This window comes from Gorilla gorilla, chromosome 1, assembly GCF_029281585.2.
Source record: "Gorilla gorilla gorilla isolate KB3781 chromosome 1, NHGRI_mGorGor1-v2.1_pri, whole genome shotgun sequence".
Taxonomy (NCBI): Eukaryota; Metazoa; Chordata; class Mammalia; order Primates; family Hominidae; genus Gorilla; species Gorilla gorilla.
The window spans coordinates 73,662,251-73,682,980 of NC_073224.2; the positions used below are offsets into that span (position 1 = coordinate 73,662,251).

General features: G+C 40.1%; 1 protein-coding gene across 1 annotated transcript in view; it reads right to left on the reverse strand.

The window, feature by feature from the left end:
* Nucleotides 1-20,730, reverse strand: part of LAMC1 (laminin subunit gamma 1) — a 124,764-nt gene that overhangs the window by 45,028 nt on the left and 59,006 nt on the right. The window lies entirely within an intron of this gene.

Here is a 20,730-nt window from a genome sequence, read left to right on the forward strand (position 1 = left end):
ACACGAGGAATGCTTAGAATGAGCTAAGCAAACAGTGACCCATCATCCAGGCACACGAAATGGCATGTATGAAAGCCCAGAGAACCCAGAGGAGTGATCACCGTAGGAATTAGAGTTGTCTAGGGTAGCTAGAACTACAGAAGTGGCTGGAGATGAGGCAAACAAGAAGCAGAGCACACCAGGCTACGGTCATGTTTAAGGAGCAACTTCAGCTTAAAGGCAATGGCCAGCCACTGAAGGCATTAAACCAGAAAATACATGATCAGGTTTGATTTTTTAGAAAGATCAGTGTGGAGATTAGGTTGGAAGGGACAGGAACGAAGATGGGGAGGTCAAGATGTGGCAGTAATCCAGGAGAGATGACAGAGGTTGAACTAAGAATGGGAACAGAGGAATGGAGAGAAATGAATGGACCTCAGTGAGGTGTAGGAAGCCGTTTTCAATAGTAACTTAGTAACTGATGTACTACAAAGGCGATAGGGAGCTGCTTTTGAAAGGCTCCTCAACTTGTCACTGTTAGTACCCTGTTTCATTGTCAAAGCTGCTTTTTCCCATTCCATGAGGTGGAAGGATTAAGAATAACATTCAGTTTTCTAGTTTCAAATGAACCAAGTGGAGGGTAGTACTACTCACTGAAATAGAGAACAGAGAAGTGTGGGCAGGACTGGAGGCAGGCGCAGGGGCAGGATGGGAAGATGAATTCAGTTTCAGATACACTAGTTTTGGGATGCCTGCAGGTCAGTAGATGAGGAAATGTCCGTAGGGAGCTGGATGTGAGCAGTTTGACGGGCCAAGAGAGATGTCTGAGTTAGAGACAGAGACTTGGGACTCACTAGTATGTAGATGGACACTGGAGACTTGAGTACAGTTGAAGCATATGGAGCAAGTGTGTTCCGTGACAGCTGACTTCTGAGACCACCCTGAGGTGCACAAACATTCACAGCACACACAGAGGAAGATGACAGAGGAGGCTATGAGGGGGCAGCCAGAGGGAGGAAGGCAAGTAAAAGAATACAAATGCCACAGAAGCCAAGGAAAGATGGTTTCGAGGAGGGAGGAATCAATGGGGTTCAAATCTGCTAGGAGAGTCAAGTAAGATAATGACTAAGAAGTATCCGTCAGCTTCAAGCCACAGAGGTCACAGCTGCACCAAAAGCAGTGCCAGGGACAAGATGGCAGTGGTTGGAATTGAGAATGGGCCGGGCGCGGTAGCTAACGCCTGTAATCCCAGCACTTTGGGAGGCCGAGGCAGGCAGATCACTTGAGGTCAGGAGTTCGAGACTAGCCTGGCCAACATGGTGAAACCCTGTCTCTACTAAAAATTCAAAAAATTAGCCAGGCGTGGTGGTACGCGTCTGTAATCCCAGCTACTCAGGAGGATGAGGTGGGAGAATTGCTGGAACTCGGGAGGCGGAGGTTGCAGTGAGCCGAGATCGCGACATTGCACTCCAGCCTAGGCAACACAGCGAGACTCCCTTTCAAAAAAAAAAACAACAACAAAAACAAAGAAATTGAGAATAGACAGCAGGCAGACACAGTGAGTGTAGTTAATCTACCATGTGGTCTGCCTAAAGAAGAGGAGAAGGAGGGGAAGATGATATTTGGAAGGGTTACAGGGCCAAAGAAAGACTTTTCTTTTCTTTTCTTTTCTTTTTCTGATAGAGATGAACGTGTATTAAATGCTGTTGTATTTGAGTCAGCAGAGCGGGAAAGGTGAAAAATAGAAGCTGGAAAACAAGAATGGGATTCCATGTTTGTTGGGAGACTGGTTCTCTACAGAAGGAAACCTGCCTCTTTGCTCTCTGTCTGGGTGCATATGCAAAGTGACATTGTAGGTTTTAAGGGGCAGAAGTTAAAATTCGAGTTCTACTGATGACTTTTTTTCTGTGTAGTGAAAATCAAGGATACCTGCTAAAGACTGGCGGCAAAGACAGGGAGTAATGTTGGGTGGGGAATATTTGAACAGAGTGTAGAAACTTTATAATAGCCAATGTAAAGTCCAGCAAAGATAGCTGACTAGAAAAAAGAAGGCTTACTGGGCAAAGACCAGGTAGCTGAGAAGAGAGCAGGAGGCCATGCCTTTGTACAAACATCTCTGTGGAGGTGTGATTTCTGCTGCAGCATTCAGCATCCCCTCTGCCAATGTAAAAGAAAGACAACAAGACAAGGGGAATAAAGTTGCTTCAAGGAATTTGGAATCCAGTCTGGATAAATAAGAAGGCAAATACAGAAAATGGAATAGAGGGGTCAAAGTGCGAGGTATGTGTGTTATCTGGAATTAACTACAACCAGAACTGGAACACTAAGGAGCTTTTTATTCTGTTAAATAGCTCTACCTGAGGGTTACCATGTCCTCTCTCTCACTATACTTCCCTACTCTGTCCATCCTACTCATTTCACAATTGACAAAGTAAGAAGATCCAGTTAACAGGTAGATGAATAGAAAACAGGACCAGGTCTTCTAATTTCCAGTCTGATGACACTACTAGATTATCAACATGCTGCGGGAGCAATTGAAAGTAGACAGTATGGCTTTAAGGTAAAGTAGCCAAGCCAAATGATTAAGGAAAACAGTAAGTGCATTTCTGGATGTATTCCAGCAACTATTCAACCAGAACATCTTCCACTCGTCACCCCATGTTCACACACACGAAGACTAACCATGGATATACACACCACGAAAAAAATGTTTAGCTTCTGAGTGTTCTACTGCCCCTCTTCCTCCCCCTGCCATATCCCTTCCATAAACAAAAAACTCAAGGGCAGATGTTTAGAATGAAGCACACAAAATTAACCAATACCTCCTGCTCTAGATCCTACAGTTCATGCTGGTTGAGGGAATGAGAGGAGGGGAACATGCCACACTGACAATGAGAATCCAGCCTTTGTTCATGTGGGACCAAGCCAAGGAATTCTGCTTAAGCCTCCTACGTGGTAAAGTATTTCTCATCTCTCTGAATAAGGGAGAAACTCTTCTTGTCTTAGAATTGGATTCAAGCACTGACTGCTGGGAAACATAAATGCTCCTCTGTTATGTGCTACTCAGAAAAATTCCATAAGGATCTTGTGAAACAACCTCCTTTAGAGTTTAGTAATGAATGACAATAGCCATATAGAATTTTACAAAATTGCAAAATGCCCTTCCACAGCTTGAATTAGAAAAAGAAAACTAGTTCATTCTAAAGTATCAAATTAGGAGTCACCGGTTCACTACTGGCTCTTATGTGTTAACTCTTTGGAAGTCAGAAAAGGAATGCTCTCCTTGAAGCCAGACTTGATTTTAGGCATATAAAACTTTAATAAAGTTGTAGCACAAAGTCAATTAGAGATGGGGTGTGTTTAGGCTACTAAATGGGATCTCCAAACAGTTAACACAAACAGTAGTCACAGAAAGCAACTATTTGAAAATGTTTTCAATTTTGTTAGCATAACTGCTGGCTGAAACAAGAGTTCCCAGGACAACATATCCAGCTGCACACCAGCTGTTATTGTTCCACCTCAGCGGATGGATTGCACAAATAGAGCCTCACTGATTAAGACGACCCAAGGCCAACTTAATACTGACTGTGGGATCCTCAAGCAGACACAGGCAGATGATTGGAAGCACTACAGAACAACTAAGCACATAAGGAATATACCAAGATGGTCTGGTACAGTGCAGTCACTCCAGATGCTGAAAAACTCAGTCCTCATTATTGCCTGTTGAAGGGCTAGTTTCTATTGGCTAAAACTTATCTTCAAAATTGTTTGTTTTTAAAAACTTATTATCCTGTTCCTTTCCCCTAAATTTCTGTACTCCCTTTTCATGGCCTCCCCCTTGTCAATCAGTCAAATGCCAACAGTGCAAGAGGACAATCCCTTAGAAAGTATATTTAGATCAGCACAACTTAAAAATGCAGACAAGTAACCTTTACAGTTTTGTATAAAATAGTAATTCCTAACTAAATTTATGACAACAAATGCAATGGAACTTACAATTTGAGAAAGCATCCCTTTCAAATGAATGAACGAAGGGCTTCAACAGTCATGTTTTCTGAGTACAGGCAATAAGCACTTCCTATCACACTTGGGCCATTGTTAATAACGGAAAGACACGCTAACTAAGATGAACAGAGATGGAATATGGAAAGTCTCAATTCTATGTTGCCACAGTGAAATATAACAAAGCAGGTAGGTAAAACAGAAGATCATTTTAGAATTTTTTAAAGCTAACAGAATTCTGTATCAAAAGCTATTATAAAAATAATGGTATGATTATCACTATGGAGCTAAGAGGAAAACAAAAGTTCTGAAATAGATGGTATGATTTTGGAGAAGATAAACCCATAATCTCTATGGAAATTAGATTTTTCAATGAAGTATCAAAATTAAAGTTTAAGCCAAAACGACAATTCTCTTTCCCTATCACCTTCAAAATACTACTTGGTGCTATGGTTAAATAACATCACAGCACTAACCTAATGCAGAAGTTCTAAAAATAAAAGCTTTCTGCTTGCATTGCCTAATTGCAATGCCCCAAAATGCCATATACACTTCAGTAAACTGAAGGGCCAAAATTGACCTATCATGGTAATTAAAATGTGATCATATAACAGCCATTATATGCATACAGAGAGAATTCTTAACTGAACACTAGAATGTCAAACACCCTTGGAGAGTAATTTCAAATAAGTGCAAATCACTGTTAGAGGGTACAAACAATTTCCATTATCAAAACATACGATAAATTCATCCTAATCTGCACATCTTTGCCATTTTATTTGATATACTCACCAAAAAAGATAAGATTCCCAAGTGAAATTTTAAGCCAAGAACTGGGTAATATGCCTTATTAACCCAAACCCCATGCTTCCAAGACTCAATACCAGACCTAATTCATGGTGGTAGACTACAGGCATGAGTAAGTCCTTGAGCTGGGCTAAAGGAACAAGGCCAATATTCACCCCCACTCGTGTAAGCTGAGGCAAAAAATCCACTCGCTCTGCTGAACAAAGATCCCACTACAGGGATTTGACTGACATGAGATTTAACAGAGTCACAAAGAAGGCAACTAAGTTAATTATAACACTAAAGAAATAAAAAGGCAATTAAATATAAGCTACATAAGCCCATATTTCAGAAATGTATAATTGTTAAGATATGAAAAAGACACCATAATTTTGTGGGAAGCTATTTCTTGTTCTGTGATATTCATATACTATTGAAAGCTGGCTATAGTTTGGCTTTTATCTATAACAGAAGAGTGAAAAATAGTTTTTTTAAAAAGAGAAAACAATCTAATTAGAAAAACAAGATTCTAATACCTAGTCACGGTGGTATAGTAATAGACTAAGGTCAACTCCAATAATCCCACAAAGTCACAAAAAGTTGACCAATAGTTTACTTTTTTTATTCAACAACTATTTGCTAAGTGAACTTAAAAGTCCACTGTGATGTGCTATTTAAAATACTCTAATCCACCGGGCGCGGTGGCTCACACCTGTAGTCCCAGCACTTTGGGAGGCCAAGGCGGGAGATCACCTTAGTTTGGGAGTTCGAGACCAGCCTGATCAACATGGTGAAACCCCATCTCTAGTAAAAATATAAAAATTAGCTGGGTGTGGTGGCAGGTGCCTGTAATCCTAGCTTCTCAGGAGGCTGAGGCAGGAGAATAACTTGAATCCGGGAGGCAGAGGTTGCAGTGAGCTGAGATCGCGTTACTGTACTCCAGCTTGGGTGACAGAGCAAGGCTTCATCTCAAAGACAAAAAACAAAAAAAACCCCTCCAATCCTTCATTTTGCTACAGTGCCTTTTATTCTTTAGTTTCATTCCTAATAAACTTGGTCCCTAATTCCCCTGATCATGTACTGTTTACATCTGTCCTTAAAAGAGGAAATAATTACAAATTACAAATACCATAAGATATCTTACATACTAAAACGGCTTTCTCAGTTTTCACAATTGCTTATTAATTTCTTACCACAGCCACCCATTAGGTCAAGGTTAACAGCTATGACTGGTCTTGATAATTGCTCAAGTCCAAATTCTTCCATTCATTCAACAAACATTTACTGAAAACCTACTATGTGTCAGTCCCTGTTCTAGGCACTGGGGATCAGCAGAGAATAAGACAAGGTCTCAACCTTGTAGAACTTACAGTAAAAGTAGGGAACATACTTGGGTAAGGGATAGATTGTAAAATAAAAATGAAAATTCTGTGTGTCAGATGACGGTGAAAAACGAAGTGGGAATAGAAAGTTTGTGGGGAGCCTATTTAATTCAGCATTATCAGAGATGGTCTCATGACATGGATAAGGTGATATCTGAGCAGAGTCCTGAAGAAGTAAAACAGTGCAACATCTGGGGGAAGAGCATTCCAGGAATGGGAAGAGCATTCCAGGAATGGCAAGTGCAATACCCTGAGGCAGGCACATGCTGGCAAGTTCCAGAGAGTTGTGAGGAGGCCAGTGCGGCTGAAGCAGCAGTGAGTAAGGTGGAAAGGTATTAGGAGATGAGGTGAGAGAAGCTGAGAGGAGGAGGGAATGCCAACATGGAGGGCTCTGTAGGTCACTGTAAGACTTGGTTTGTACTCTGAATGAGATGAGAACCCACTGGAGAATTTTATACAAAGGAGTAACAGGCTCTAACTAGCATTTCAAAAGGATGACTGGTTGCTGTACTGACCAAAGACTACAGAAGGGATGACAGAGAAACAAGAAGATGAGTTAGATGAGTTTTGCAACAATCCAGCTAACAAATAATGGTATTTTGGACATATTTTGAGGGTGGAACAAACCACTTTTACTGATGGACTGGATGTGGGGTGCAAGCTTTGGCTTATACAACTGGAATGATGAAGCAGCCATGGGGGGATGGAGAGTAAGAAACTGGGAGTTCAGTTTCAGATATACTAAGTTGAAGATACCCACGAAACCTCTAAGTGAAAATATCAATTCAGCAGGTAGGATATAAAAGTCTGGAGTTCAGGAAAAGGCTGCAGCAAGAGAGAGAAATCTGGAAGTCGTCAGCATACCGTTAGTATTCAAAGCCATGGGATCAGAGGAAAACAACTAGGGAATGGATATAGATAGATAAGAGGTACACAGACTGGGTCTCGGGACATACCAACTTTTAGCAATGGGGGAAATGGGGAGGACCCAGAAAAGGAGACTGGAGAGAAAAGCCACTGAAGTAGAAAGAATACCAAAAGAGTAGAATTCCAGAAGCCAAATTTAAAAAAGCTTCTTTTAAAAAGAAGAAGAGAGTGACCAACTGAACTTTGTCATATACTCCTGAAATGCTAAGAAAGATGAAGACTGAGCATTGGCTACTGGATTTGGCAACCTGGAGGTCTGACCTTGAAGCGCTTTGTTAGAACTGACAGGAATGAAAGCCAGAGAGAATGCTGGGCACAAGGGAAGGGGGCACTGGAGACAGGTAATAAAAACAATTTTCCAAGTAATTTTTCTTATTTTCTGTTAGAGACAGGGAGAGCCCTAAATCGCCCAGGATGGAGTGCAATGGTACTATCATAGCTCACTGCAACATTGAACTCCTGGCCTCAAGCAATCCTCCCACCTGGGCCTCCCAAGGTGCTAGGATTATAGGCGTGAACCACTGCACCCAGCCCACTAAGTAATTTTTCTATAAAGAAATGAGGTGGTAGCTGAAGGGGGAAAGGGGTGTTCAAGAACAAATTGCTTTTTAAGATCGGAAGACATCATGTGTTGTGCTGATGGGAATGATCCAGTGTGGCAGCTGGATTTCTACTGAACAATGAGGACTTTCTCTGGTGGTTTGGAGTGGATTGGAGTGGGTCTAAGAGATGTGGAGAAAGAGAGCCCCTTCCATCCACAAAGACGTTCTCTAAAAAAGCCTTCCCAAAGATTTCCTAAAGAGAAAAGGCATAATATACATTTTCAGGATCACTGTAAGTACCCAGACTAAAAAGAGTTATCTGTACCCAAACAGTTCAAAACCACCAGGCGCTCTAGAAGGCCCCTTTCCATTAGAGCCAGCCCAGGTCTATGTCTTCCTGTTATAGTAGTTCTCATAATCTGGCCCACAATAAGGTCCCAGACTGGCTATTAGAATCACCCACAGAGCTTTTGAAAATGCAAATTGTTGAGTCTCATCTCCACAAGTTCCATTTTGGTAGGTTTTGGGTGAGGTCCCAAACTCTGTATTTTTTTTTTTCTTCTTAAACTTTATGGTCTGTGACAGCCCTTAGGAGATCCCGAGAACATGTGTCCCCAGACTCTGTGTTTTTTTAAAGCACCATAGGCAGTTTTTATGTACAATTACAGTTGAGAAATACTTCCCTACTGTAAACTCTTCTTCATCCTGGTTCTCATCCTTTGAAGATTCTAACAAAAGGCTTCTGTGGAATGAACTTAAGCTCTTCTGATTTTCATGTCAGACATTTTAATGTGCAATTTATTCCACGTGTCAACTGTAGGCATAGACAATAAACCAGAAAAGTAGCAGTCTTCTTTAAGACACACACAGATGTTAAAGTCAACAGGGGTACTCACTCCACATCCAAGTCTAGGGGTGACTGCACCAGCTAAACCCAAACTCCCCAACATTTTCCTCCAAGCCAATTTCCTCTATCATTCAACTTGCATTCACAAGGCCCTAAAACCTAGGCAAGTAGAAATACACACTTGATTTTTAGAAAACCTACTTACTGCTGGGGATTTCACAGTGGTACCCTTTATAGGCAGGCACTGGTCAAGATTCCCTGTAAACCAAATTCCCCACCCTCTCTGGTGTCCATCCTTCCTTCCTATAATAAAATGATACAGGACCACCAGCAATTCTCGATGATAAGGGACACATCTGAAAGCAAAGAGTTAACTTCTGCTTCAGTACACTCAAAAAGATAAGAAAACACTGTTTCTTCTTTGTCTAGAAGCCTAGACTTGTTTAATCCCAGTCTGTGTCGGGTAATGTTGGCATTTTCAGGGAGGGCGTTACATTCTGTTGGCTACAGACTAGCATAGAAATATTTATTTTTCAGAGAAGAAATTTTAGGTATTTAAAAAATATACATTAAAAGGGGGGCTTAAGTACGAAGTGCCAGATGTTCATATAGTAATTAGAGAGGGAGGGGAAGGAGGAAGAGGAAGGGGGGAGGGAGGGAGGTAGGACACACTTTAAGTAGCTTAGAATCCAAGACAGAGACTGGCAAACCACAGCTGGAAGATCAAATCTAGCCCACCACCTATTTTTGTAAACAATGCTTTACACTGTTTATCGCTGCTTTTCTGGCTACAAGGGCAGGGTTGGGCAATTGTGGAGACCCTGCATGGCCAGCAAAGCCTAAAATATTAACTTAGTGGCCTTTCACAGAAAAAGTTTGGTGACCCACTCCAATCCAGATCTAAGAAATCAAAGAATACAAAAACAAAGATTTCTACTAAAACCTCTTCTTCTGCAGGGCATACTGTTTTAAAATTTGGTCCAAGGAAGTTTGAATTTTTTCTCTACTATCGTGAAAAAAAAGCAGAAGGAAGTCCATTCAGAAATTTTATAAGATTTAATTCAATTACATTTGATACCCCTAGAATTACCTATGAGTTCACAGAAAGAAGCACTTTCTTTCTTAACAAGCAAAAAGATTAGCAGGTAGGGGAAGGGATGGAGATTTTGATGCATTTCAAAAAATGAAATCTGTAATAATATCCTTTAGCTCTTATACAGCTCACAAAAATGAACCAGTGAAGCAGAAAGACAAGGAAAACAACACTCTTGGAAAAAGTGACACCATTTTTCCAGCAGTGCCCCCTCCTATACCCACCCTCCCCCCACCAGGCAGAGGCTTAATAAGCAGCAGTTGCAGTGAAGGGGGGAAACTGATTACTCAAGTCAAACAGTAATCGTAGCTGGGACAGCAGGAAAAATGACATGTTGAAAACTGCAAATAAAGTGGAAAATGGAAGTAGATCTCATTTAGATATCTACAAGAACCTCCCTCCCTTGTCCTCTGGGTAGGAATTCAGTCCTTCGCACAAGGCCTCCTTGTACTTCTGCTCTTCTGAGCGGATGGACAATTTACATCACGCAAGTACCCTGCCAGCTGGCACTCTCTCTACAAGCGACTGATTGTGAGCAGATGCCTTCATAAGTATAAACGAATACACCCCCTTCTTCATTTTTCATTCATCCACCCTCTTTGCAGACGAGTAAGAATGTACACTCTACACACTCTCCTTTAGAAACCAAAGTTAGTGTTCTTCATATCCCTTCATCTCTCATGGGCTGTGCTTGAACTTGTGTTCCTGATTAAATTATACCTTCTACAAAATAGCTAAAATGTATGTAATCCCCCTGGACTACATGTAAATAATCTTGCACTCCTAGATGCATCTGCTTTTTTTTTCTAATGACTGTTAAGAAATAAAATTACAACAAATTTAAAGGTCTTAATTGGCTTTTATTTGTGATTCCAGAATTGAGTAACATCTTACTCTATAAAATAGAATAAGTGTTCCAATGAGCTGAGCAGAGGAATTGGTTTTATAGACAAAAAAGTTCTGAGAAAAGCAGAAACAGAACAAAAAGCAGATTGACTGTTTCAAAAGTTACTTTCCTTTTAGGGTTAAAACAGAGGAGACTTCTTATCATGCCCAGGTAAACTGGGCCCCTTTTGACTGGTTGTTGTGAATCTTCTGGTTTGTTACTTAAACAAACCAGGCCTGTTTCAGAATTCAGTTTAATTATGTGGTACCTAGCATGAGCAACTCCATTCTAGTTTAGTCTGGTCTGCTGGGGCCTAGTCCAAGAGGCTAGTCTAAAACAATGGGCCCCCATAAACTTTATTTAATATGACTTAGATTAAAAACTATGTCCTAGAATAGCCTCAATTTAGAACATTTGATAATCTGCCACAATAAAGAATCATAACTTTCCATCAGAAGTCGATCTAAATTATTGGTGTATTTAATGTTACAGATTAAATAGTCATTTTTTTAAAAGCTTCTTTCAGGTTAAATCACCTTCCCCGTAAAGCACATTATCATTTCAGAAACTTCTTTAAATTTATCTTTAATTGGAAAGTAGTAAAGAGTTTGGCAGATAAATATCAAGTGTCCCTTTCCAATGAGGAGAAACTTTTTGCAATCACGCTTGAAACTGTTTTATAAATTATGTATATAGCATATTCAGTGAAGGTGTCTTGAGGGTAAGATCACATGACAATTTATTTACATAGCATATTTCAGGTAGGTCAGTCAGGTTCCCAGTACTTCAAAAACATGGGCCCTTTAATCTGCTTTTCCCTTTACATTGAGAGCAAACATTAAACAGTGATATCAGAAGAAATGTTCTTCAATCCATTCTTTGCCATATTTCAAACAGACAGCACTGCAGTTCTCCTCCATGGGAGTATTTCACATGCACCCACAATGGGACTTGTTCTACCTTTCTATTTACATTCTGGAGAACAGCCAAAGTCCTTTCTGGCTCTCTTTGATCTGATGCCAGAGACTTGGTATCCAACACCTACCTAGAAGAAATTCCCTTAGGAGCTCCCCATGACTAAAGAGGAGTTAGGAAGAAGATGGAAAGTATTCTATAAACCCACCCTATATCATTATCACTCCCCAGCTTAAGAATCTGTGCAGCTTACCTGATCTAATACACACTCCTCAGGCATGTTATCACAAGGCATCCGTAAGTCTGGACAATTGTGCTTCATTTTCTATCTCCAAACTATATCCTACAGTTCTCTAATGTAAACTGAAACCTCTGTTCCAGTCTTGCCATCTTTATTATCCATATGCCACATCTCACCTTTAAGCCATTCTCTAGTCTTCACTCCTTCCAAGCCCTATCCATCTTTCCAGATTTGGTTCAAGTTCCACCATATCCATCCATGCCACTTTCAACTTGTATTATCATCTTACTTTTCCGAACACATAGCACTTATTATAATTCACTACTTGAGTATTTATTCTTTTGTGTTTCTTTGCTCCAACAAGAGTTTAACTTATTCAAAAGTAAGGAATATATACTTTGGGTATGCTCTATAATAGTGCTTTTCAAGCTTTTCTAACCATGACACAAGTAAAAAAGACACTTTACATTGCAACCTTGCACACATACATACACAATTGAAACTCAAGTTTGATAAAATAATACAATACTATCCATGATGCAATCTGATATTCTATTTTTCATTCCATTTGATTGAATATGCTGGTTATAGCTCACTAAATTGATTTTATGACATTAGGGAGCTGTGACCCACAATTTGAAAAACACTACAATCCCTAGGGCACTGTGCTTGGCACAAAACAAGTGCTCAATAAATATTTATTTACAGTAGACTGACTCATCTACCAAACAAAACAGGCTAGAATTCTAAAACAAGACGATATTTTCTGGATATTGACGTAGAGCTTATGATGATGCCTTTCAAGGCTTTCTTCCACATTTTAAAAACAGATCAACATTAAAAGAAAACCTTTGTATACGGCAGCCTTTAATAAGATCAAAGAAAATAGACCTTTCTGGTTGGGTGTGGTGGCTCATGCCTGTAATCCCAGCACTTTGGGAGGCGGATCACCTGAGGTCAGGAGTTCCAGACCAGCCTGACCAACATAGAGAAACCCCCATCTCTACTAAAAATACAAAATTAGCTGGGCATGGTGAGGCATGCCTGTAATCCCAGCTACTTGGGAGGCTGAGGCAGGAGAATCGCTTGAACCCAGGAGGTGGAGGTTGTGCTGAGCCGACATCGTGCCATTGCACTCTAGCCTGGGCAACAAGAGCAAAACTCCGTCTCAAAAAAAAAAAAAAAAAAAGAAAAGAAAAGAAATAAATGCCCTTTTCCTAAAGCTAAGTAGCAAAAATTTCATTAATCAACATGGCATCCCCCAAGAGGGAAAGAAGCCTCTAGTCCTCTATTGGGATCTTAGAGGAACTTAGGAACAGATCCCCTAAGTTCCTTTTAGCAGCTCTGGCTTTCCAGAAGAACTCCTTCAGCCATGAGCATGTGATAAGCTTTCACGGTAGCAGCAAGGATTTCCTCTCTGTGAGATAGATGGACTGAGGCCCAGTCCGTGGGGTTAGATTTCTACTAAAAAGAAGACATTTAGATAATTACTGTCTGATGCTCATGACACTTTTCTCATGGTATTATCAGTACCTGGAATTATCCCCTTTATTTTCTGCATGTTTTATTCACATGTCACACACATACACACATAAGAACATAAGATTTTGAGGGCCAGGACTCATCCCCAGCTATCTCTTTATTTTGAGGTATGTTTTTGTTGTTGCCTTTTATAGGGAGAGAATTGTCTGACTTGTAAAATAAGCAGCAACCCAATAGAAGAAAGAGAGTGAACCCAGGTGAGTCTGACTTGCTGTTTGGTTAATTCAGTCAATGATTCATTCAATTTACAAACATACCCTGAAATTTACTCAGTGCCAGGCAATAGGCTGAGTACTGAAGATACATAGATAAAATAAGGGTGAGTCCCTGCCCTAAAGGAATTCCATATGACAGATGAGATAAGATACAAATAATTAAGATACACAGTGAGAGAAGTATTGTACTAGGGAGTAAGGAGCAGCCATACCTCAATTTTCTTAAGTGTAAAATAAAGAATTTATACAAGATGAACTTTAATGTATACATCTAGCTCCAAAGAGCTTGACTCTACCATCTTATCTGTTAGATTTCTGAAAATATCTCTATTACTAGATCTTTTCAATACTTTCCTTTCTCATAGTAATGTTCTAGAGAAATGCTAAAATGCCACAGGAACTGATTTTGCAAAGATGAAGGACATCAGACACATGAAATATCAGCTGATTTCCAATCAAGTTCAGACTTAAGTAATTTTCTGACCCTCTACAATGCTTTTGCCAATATTCTGTACTCAGTCGAGTCCTATACGCCCAGCTGCAGGTAAGTTTGTGTTAAAATAATTTGCAATGAATAATAGAAGGTAAGGTTCTATTTTAAAGGCTTACAATTTTCTAATGATAGGGTTCTCAAATAGTTGTTTCCATCTTTGGATGAAAAAAGATAACTCTTGATTTCTGTGTCTACAAAAGATCAAACAGTGCAATCTGCATGCTCCAAACAAACAATCCAGCATCTCTATCCACATCTAGCCATGAGGGACAAGTGACATGTAATGTTTTAGAATAAATTCTTTAGTAGCAAGAAAGGATGAATTCTCTGCTCTTGCTTCCATCACTTGAAAAGATAAATGTCTGAATACCTTTGAAAATTAGCCCAATTTACAAAACAGTGGAACTAAACTGAACTCCCACCACTACTTGGCTCATTCATTCTTCCACAAGTTTGGAGCAAAGACCCCATTGACTTATGCATGTAGGCGGATTATAATCGCAACGCGGCCATATAAGCACATTGCTGCACAGTGATTCTGCACTGTTAAGTCAAGGCAGCCTTCACTAGATTTGTCTCCTTACTTTCCTTCTTTCCACAAAAATATAATTTCAAGTCTACTATATAGTATAATTGTGTAATTTAGCATAAATGAGGCCTGTATATACATATATTTATTTATTTATTTATGGATATAGACATTCCTGTTTTTATTGTCTGCTTATACTTAGTGCCCTTCAAGGGCTCCCCTAAAAGACCTAAGTGGACACAAATGTATGCTAAGGATCAAGCACTCCAAGTTCTTAAATGTCCAGTGATAAGTGAAAAAGAACAATATTAGTGTGAAAAATAAAAGGTATATGAGAAGGAGAAAAAGAGCTAAGTGGTAGAAAACAAGAGCAAAAGAATGGTATGAGGCTAAACCAATTATCACCAATTTTCCACACCTTTAGAATTTATAAAGCATATTTATAAACTTTTTAAGTGGCACTTACTTTCTAATTTAATTTTCAAGCAGTACTAAATGCCTACAGTAACGGAGCCTATAAGGACAAATGCATTCCCCCCGCTCCTCAAAAAGTATACAGCCGGGAATGCTGGCTTATGCCTGCAATCCTAGCATTTTGGGAGGCCAAGGCAGGCAGATCACCTGACCCCAAGTGTTCAAGACAAGCCTGGGCAACAATGGTAAAACCCCATCTCTACAGAAAAAAAAAAAACACAAAAATTAGCCAAGCATGGTGGCTTGCACCTGTGGTCCGAGCTCCTCAGGTGGCTAAGGTGGGAGGATCCCTTGAGCCTGGGAGGTCGAGGCTGCAGTAAGTCATATTCACACTACTGCACTCCAGCCTGGGTGATATAGCAAGATCCTGACTCAAAAAACAAAACAAACAAACAAGAAAACAAAAAATGGGGACAATTCAGTGAAACCACCAGTCAAGGAGCAACACAGAGCAGGGTGTACTAAGCCTTAGGAAAGGTACAAACAGCAAAAACTGAGCCCAAATGGATGATTTCATAAACTTTTTTTTTTTTTTTGAGACAGAATCTCACTCTGTTGCCCCGGCTGGAGGGCACTGGCGTGATCTCAGCTCACTGCAGCCTCCCACCTCCTAGGTTCAAGCAATTCCCATGCCTCAGCCTCCCGAGTAGCTGGGATTACAGGCACACACCACCACACCCAGCTAATTTTTGTAGTTTTAGTAGAGATGGGGTTTCACCATGTTGGCCAGGCTGGTCTCGAATTTCTGACCTTGTGATCCGCCCGCCTCGGCCTCCCAAAGTGCTGGGATTACAGGCGTGAGCCACCATGCCCGGCCAAATTTACATTTCTTCCTCTGAATAAGTAATAAAATATGAATGGATGGTCTTGACACAATGGACCAATAAAATATACACCCTCAACTACATTTTCTTTCAGGGCTTCTCCTGACGTTTTCATAAATGAATTTTAAGAATATTCACATTGAGTAAAACGCCTAGCATTGTCTCTCTTAATGACACAATAAAAAAAGGATGCGTTGTAAGGAACCCACGGAGAATTTAAATGAATACATGTACAGATAGGGACAGAGTCTAGTTCTAAATATAATATATGCCTAATATAATGAAAGAATTTCTCCTCTAAGTTGTCCTTTCAGAAAAGGGAGAACTGTCTTATCTTCTAGTTCTTACGGAGCTTCCCAAGTACTTCGTTTTAGACCACCAATTACTGTGGGGAAATCAAATTAGCTTAATATGACTTCAGATAATACAAGTTTCAGAAACTTATTTGGGATATGTAATCTAAAGTGTTTCGTTTTCTTTTGCTTTTCTTAAGAGAAAAATAAATTAACCCAGGTTTATGTAGTCATTCTTAGTAAGTATGGCTTTAAAATTAAAAGTGCTGAATGTTGTAAATAATATGCTTTTTTTTTTTTTTTTTTTTTTTTCTTGAGACGGAGTCTTGCTCTGACGCCCAGGCTGGAGTGCGGCGGCGCGATCTTGGCTCACTGCAAGCTCCGCCTCCCGGGTTCACGCCATTCTCCTGCCTCAGCCTCCTGAGTAGCTGGGACTACTGGCGGCCCGCCACTGCGCCCAGCTAATTTTTTGTATTTTTTACTAGAGACGGGGTTCCACTTGGTCTCGATCTCCTGACCTTGTGATCCGCCCACCTCAGCCTCCCATAATGCTGGGATTACAGGCGTGAGCCACAGCACCCAGCCAATAATATGCTTTTTAAAGAATACTTTGAGGCAGGAGAGTGAGTAGTTATATTGTAAAGATCCCACATATAAACCAATAAGAGAAATGAGGGGAAAAACTATCCTAATGTTATGTAGATCAGTATGCATGGCTTGAGATAAAACTTCCAGTGACAGCAATCTTACGCAAATTTAAAAAAGCACTGTATCACAATGTATTCATGAAAATGAATATAATATGATGTGGGAAATTATGCTGATGATTAAAAAGTGACTTCAATAACTACTGATATCAAAGATGTATGTAAAAAAACTGGAATAAAATTGTCCCGTAAAATGTTAAGAATGTGGAAAACAATCCCAATTCTGTATATATGTGATTTAAAACATGTAAATGAATAAATATTTTAAATATACATCTGATTATTTCACCTATATTAAAATTTTTACACCTTCAAGTTGGCAAAAACCTTTTTAAAAAACTTCTAAAAGGAAAAATGATAAATAGCCTAATATTTTACAAATACTTGTATAGTAAATTTCATGTTATGATTCAAAAGAAACAAGATGGTAGCCCAAATGGGATTCTGTGTGAGAATGACCTACATTTAACTGAGCAGTACCTATACCAAAGTTTCAGTCTCAGGACATACCAGCATACATCACGTAGTATATGGGCAGCTGGCTGGCAACTCGTTCAGGTGTGATTCTTACTGTTTCTGGACATTAGCTACAATTCACCCAGATGGAAGGATGCCTTGCTTGAGATGCTTCCATCTGCTTGCCATTTTACTCTTACTTTACAAAAGAAAACTCAACTTTAAAGTTTAAAGTTGAGATCTACCTTTAAAGACAGATAGATCATCATCAACTCTAATCCTGTGGAATGAAAGAATATTTGTATATGGCAATAGTAGGGAATCTACCTTTGATGGTAACAGAATAATGTAAAAGGAAGCCCAACACTTCTCTTCTTTACCTGTCTTGCACCAATTCAAAAAGTTATTGATCTTTTTTCACTTCTTCCAAGTTCTCCCACCAGAACAAGTCACAGTTAAGGCCAAAAATGTTGAAAGATTCAGTATCACAGACAGCAGAAGCATGAGCATTTCACTAACTTCACACGAGCTATGTTTTCTGAGGCCAGAGAACTCCTGCTCCACCATATCACAACATTACAAATGATGGTATTATCCACATCAAGGCTGAGGCTGGCGGAACCTCACAGGACACTACCCTGACCTTAAAGAGCAATGTCCAAAGTCACAGTTCTAACTTTGACTCCCAGCACTGGGATATGGTTGCCATATGGTTGACACTAATCCTAATAAACCCCCAATTAAGACATCTTTACAGGCCTAGTTACATGCCTAAAATGACAGAGATACTTTCATCATCAATACTAATATAATGAAAGCACATCAGTGCATAATCACATTAACAATGTAACTCCATTTCCAGCAGTGATTCTAAAATGTAAGACAGTTTCTGGGTGGGCTGTGGTAATTTGGAGATGGGAAAACATTGGGAAGCCCTTGCCCTTCAACTCCTGCGCAAACACACACCTATCACCAGTAACCTCCTTTACCATGACCCTTCATGGTCCTTTGCTTTACCGTGCTTCATGGTCCTTTGCCATAATGATATCTCCACAAGGAAATCATCAAAAATACATTTAACATTGCAATCTCTTTAGTATTCAAAAGCATTACTACTCTCATTCATTGCTGGTGGGAATGCAAAATGGTACAGCTACTTTGGAAGACAGTTTGGCAGTTTCTTCTAAACATACTCTTAGCATACAATTGCTGAATGGTATGATAATGTATGGTAATCCATCCCTTGAATTTGCTCAACTGAGTTGAAAATGTATGTCCACACAAAAATATGTATACAGATGTGTTTATAGAAATTTTATTCACAATTGACAAAACTTGGAAGCAACCAGTATGTCCTTCAGTAATTGAATGGATAAATTGTGGTACATGCATACAATGGAATATTATCCAGTGATAAAAAGAATGAGCTATCAAGCCACAAAAAGATACAGAGGAAACTTAAATGCATATAAGCAGATGAAAGAAGCCAATCTGAAAAGGCTACATAATATATGACTCCAACTATATGACATTCTGGGAAAGGAGACAGTAAAAGGGTCTGTGATTGCCTGGAGGTGGGGGAGGAGAGAAGGATGAAAGACAAAGCAGAGGATTGTTAGGGCAGTGAAACTATTTTGAATGATACTGTAACAGCACATGTCATGAAACATTTGTCCAAATCCTTAGAATGCACAACACCAACAGTGAGCCTAAACTATAGACTTTAGGGGATTATGACATGTTAATGTTTTATTGATTATAACAACTATGCCATTCTGACAGGAAATGTTGACAATTGCAGAGGCTATGTGTGTGGTGATCCAGGAAGGAAATATGTGGGACTTCTGCACTTTTGACTTAATTTTTCTGTGAACCTAAAAACACTCTGAAGATTTATTTATTTATTTATTTATTTATTTTTGAGGCAGAGTCTCGCTCTGTTGCCCAGGCTGGAGTGTAGTGGCACAATCTCACCTCACTGTAGCTGGGACCACAGGTGTGTGCCACCACGCCCAGCTAATTTTTGCATTTCCAGTAGAGATGGGGTTTCACCACGTTGGCCAAGCTGGTCTCGAATTCCTGACCTCAAGTGATCCGTCTGCCTCAGCCTCCCAAAGTGCTGGGATTACAGGTGTGAGCTACCATGCCTGGCCATAAAGTTATTCATTTTTTAAACAGTATTACTAAATTTCATTTAAAACACTTGTTTTAGAAGCCAACTGAACTGTGTTATAGCCTTTCAAAGGCAGTTTACATTCAAAAGTATTAAAACCTGAGAACAGGCCAGGTGCGGTGGCTCACGCCTATAATCCCAGCACTTTTGGGAGGTCGATGCAGGCGGATCACGTGGTCAGGGGTTCAAGACCAGCCTGGCCAAGATAGTGAAACCCCATCTCTACTAAGAATATAAAAATTAGCCGGGCGTGGTGGCGGGCACCTGTAGTCCCAGCTACTTGGGAGGCTGAGGCAGAAGAACCGTTTGAAACCAGAAGATGGAGGTTGCAGCTAGCCGAGATCGCGCCAGCACACTCCACCCTGGGCAACAAGAGCAAAACTCCGTCTCAAAAAAATAAATAAATAAAATACATTTTAAAAATATCTGAGAACATTAGTACTGCCAAACAGTTGTCCTAAGGCCAGCTATTAGGTCCAAATCAGCAAAGCCAAGGACTGTGTTGAAAAAAAAAAAACTAACTAAAAACTAAAACCTTACCACACAGTCTAACAAGGTAAGTTTCTTGTTTAACACAGGATTTAAAACACTGGCATCAAACTATAATGGTTGAGATTTAACTAGCTACTGAGCATGGAAAAAATAAACAGGAAGAAACAAAACCTCTGATCCCCAGCAGGTCTGACTCAACTCAGTGACCAATAAGTGGAGCTGGGGTTATTATCAATCATCCTATGCCCCAAGGCTGCAGCTGAGGGAATCCTTAGCTTCCAGAGAAAGGGAGGTGACAAAAGTGGGGCTGATCCGCTGAAGACTCCAGGTATACCCACTACCTCACCCCGCCCCACCCCATCCTGCCACTTCAGAAGCTGCAGCTAAAACTAGTGTCCACATCTCCAAGTTTTGCACATGTATATTTCATCAGTGATCAGCTATCTGGATGTAGATAATCAATGATGAAGGACACAGCCTAGAAACTGTGATAACTTAAACAGCACTGTGGAAAAAATAGCTAGTACAATTTTTAAAAAGCAAAAAAATTTTTTTTTTCTTTTAAGACAGAGTCTGTGTTACCCAGGCTAAAGTGCAATGGCATAATCTCGGCTCACTGCAACCTCCGCTTCCCAGGTTACCAAGCAATTCACCTGCCTCAGCCTCCAGAGTAGCTGGGATTACACATGTGCACCACCACACCCGGCTAATTTTTTGTATTTTTAGTAGAGATGGGGTTTCACCATGTTGCCAGCCTAGTCTCGAACTCCTGACCTCAGGTGATCCACCCATCTCGGCTCCTCAAAGTGCTGGGATTACAGGCATGAGCCACCACACCCATCCAAAAAAAACACACGTTTTTAACATTGTCATGGATGGCATTATCATTACTCAATGAGATCTTGAGTAACATTGTAAAAGGACTACAGTAA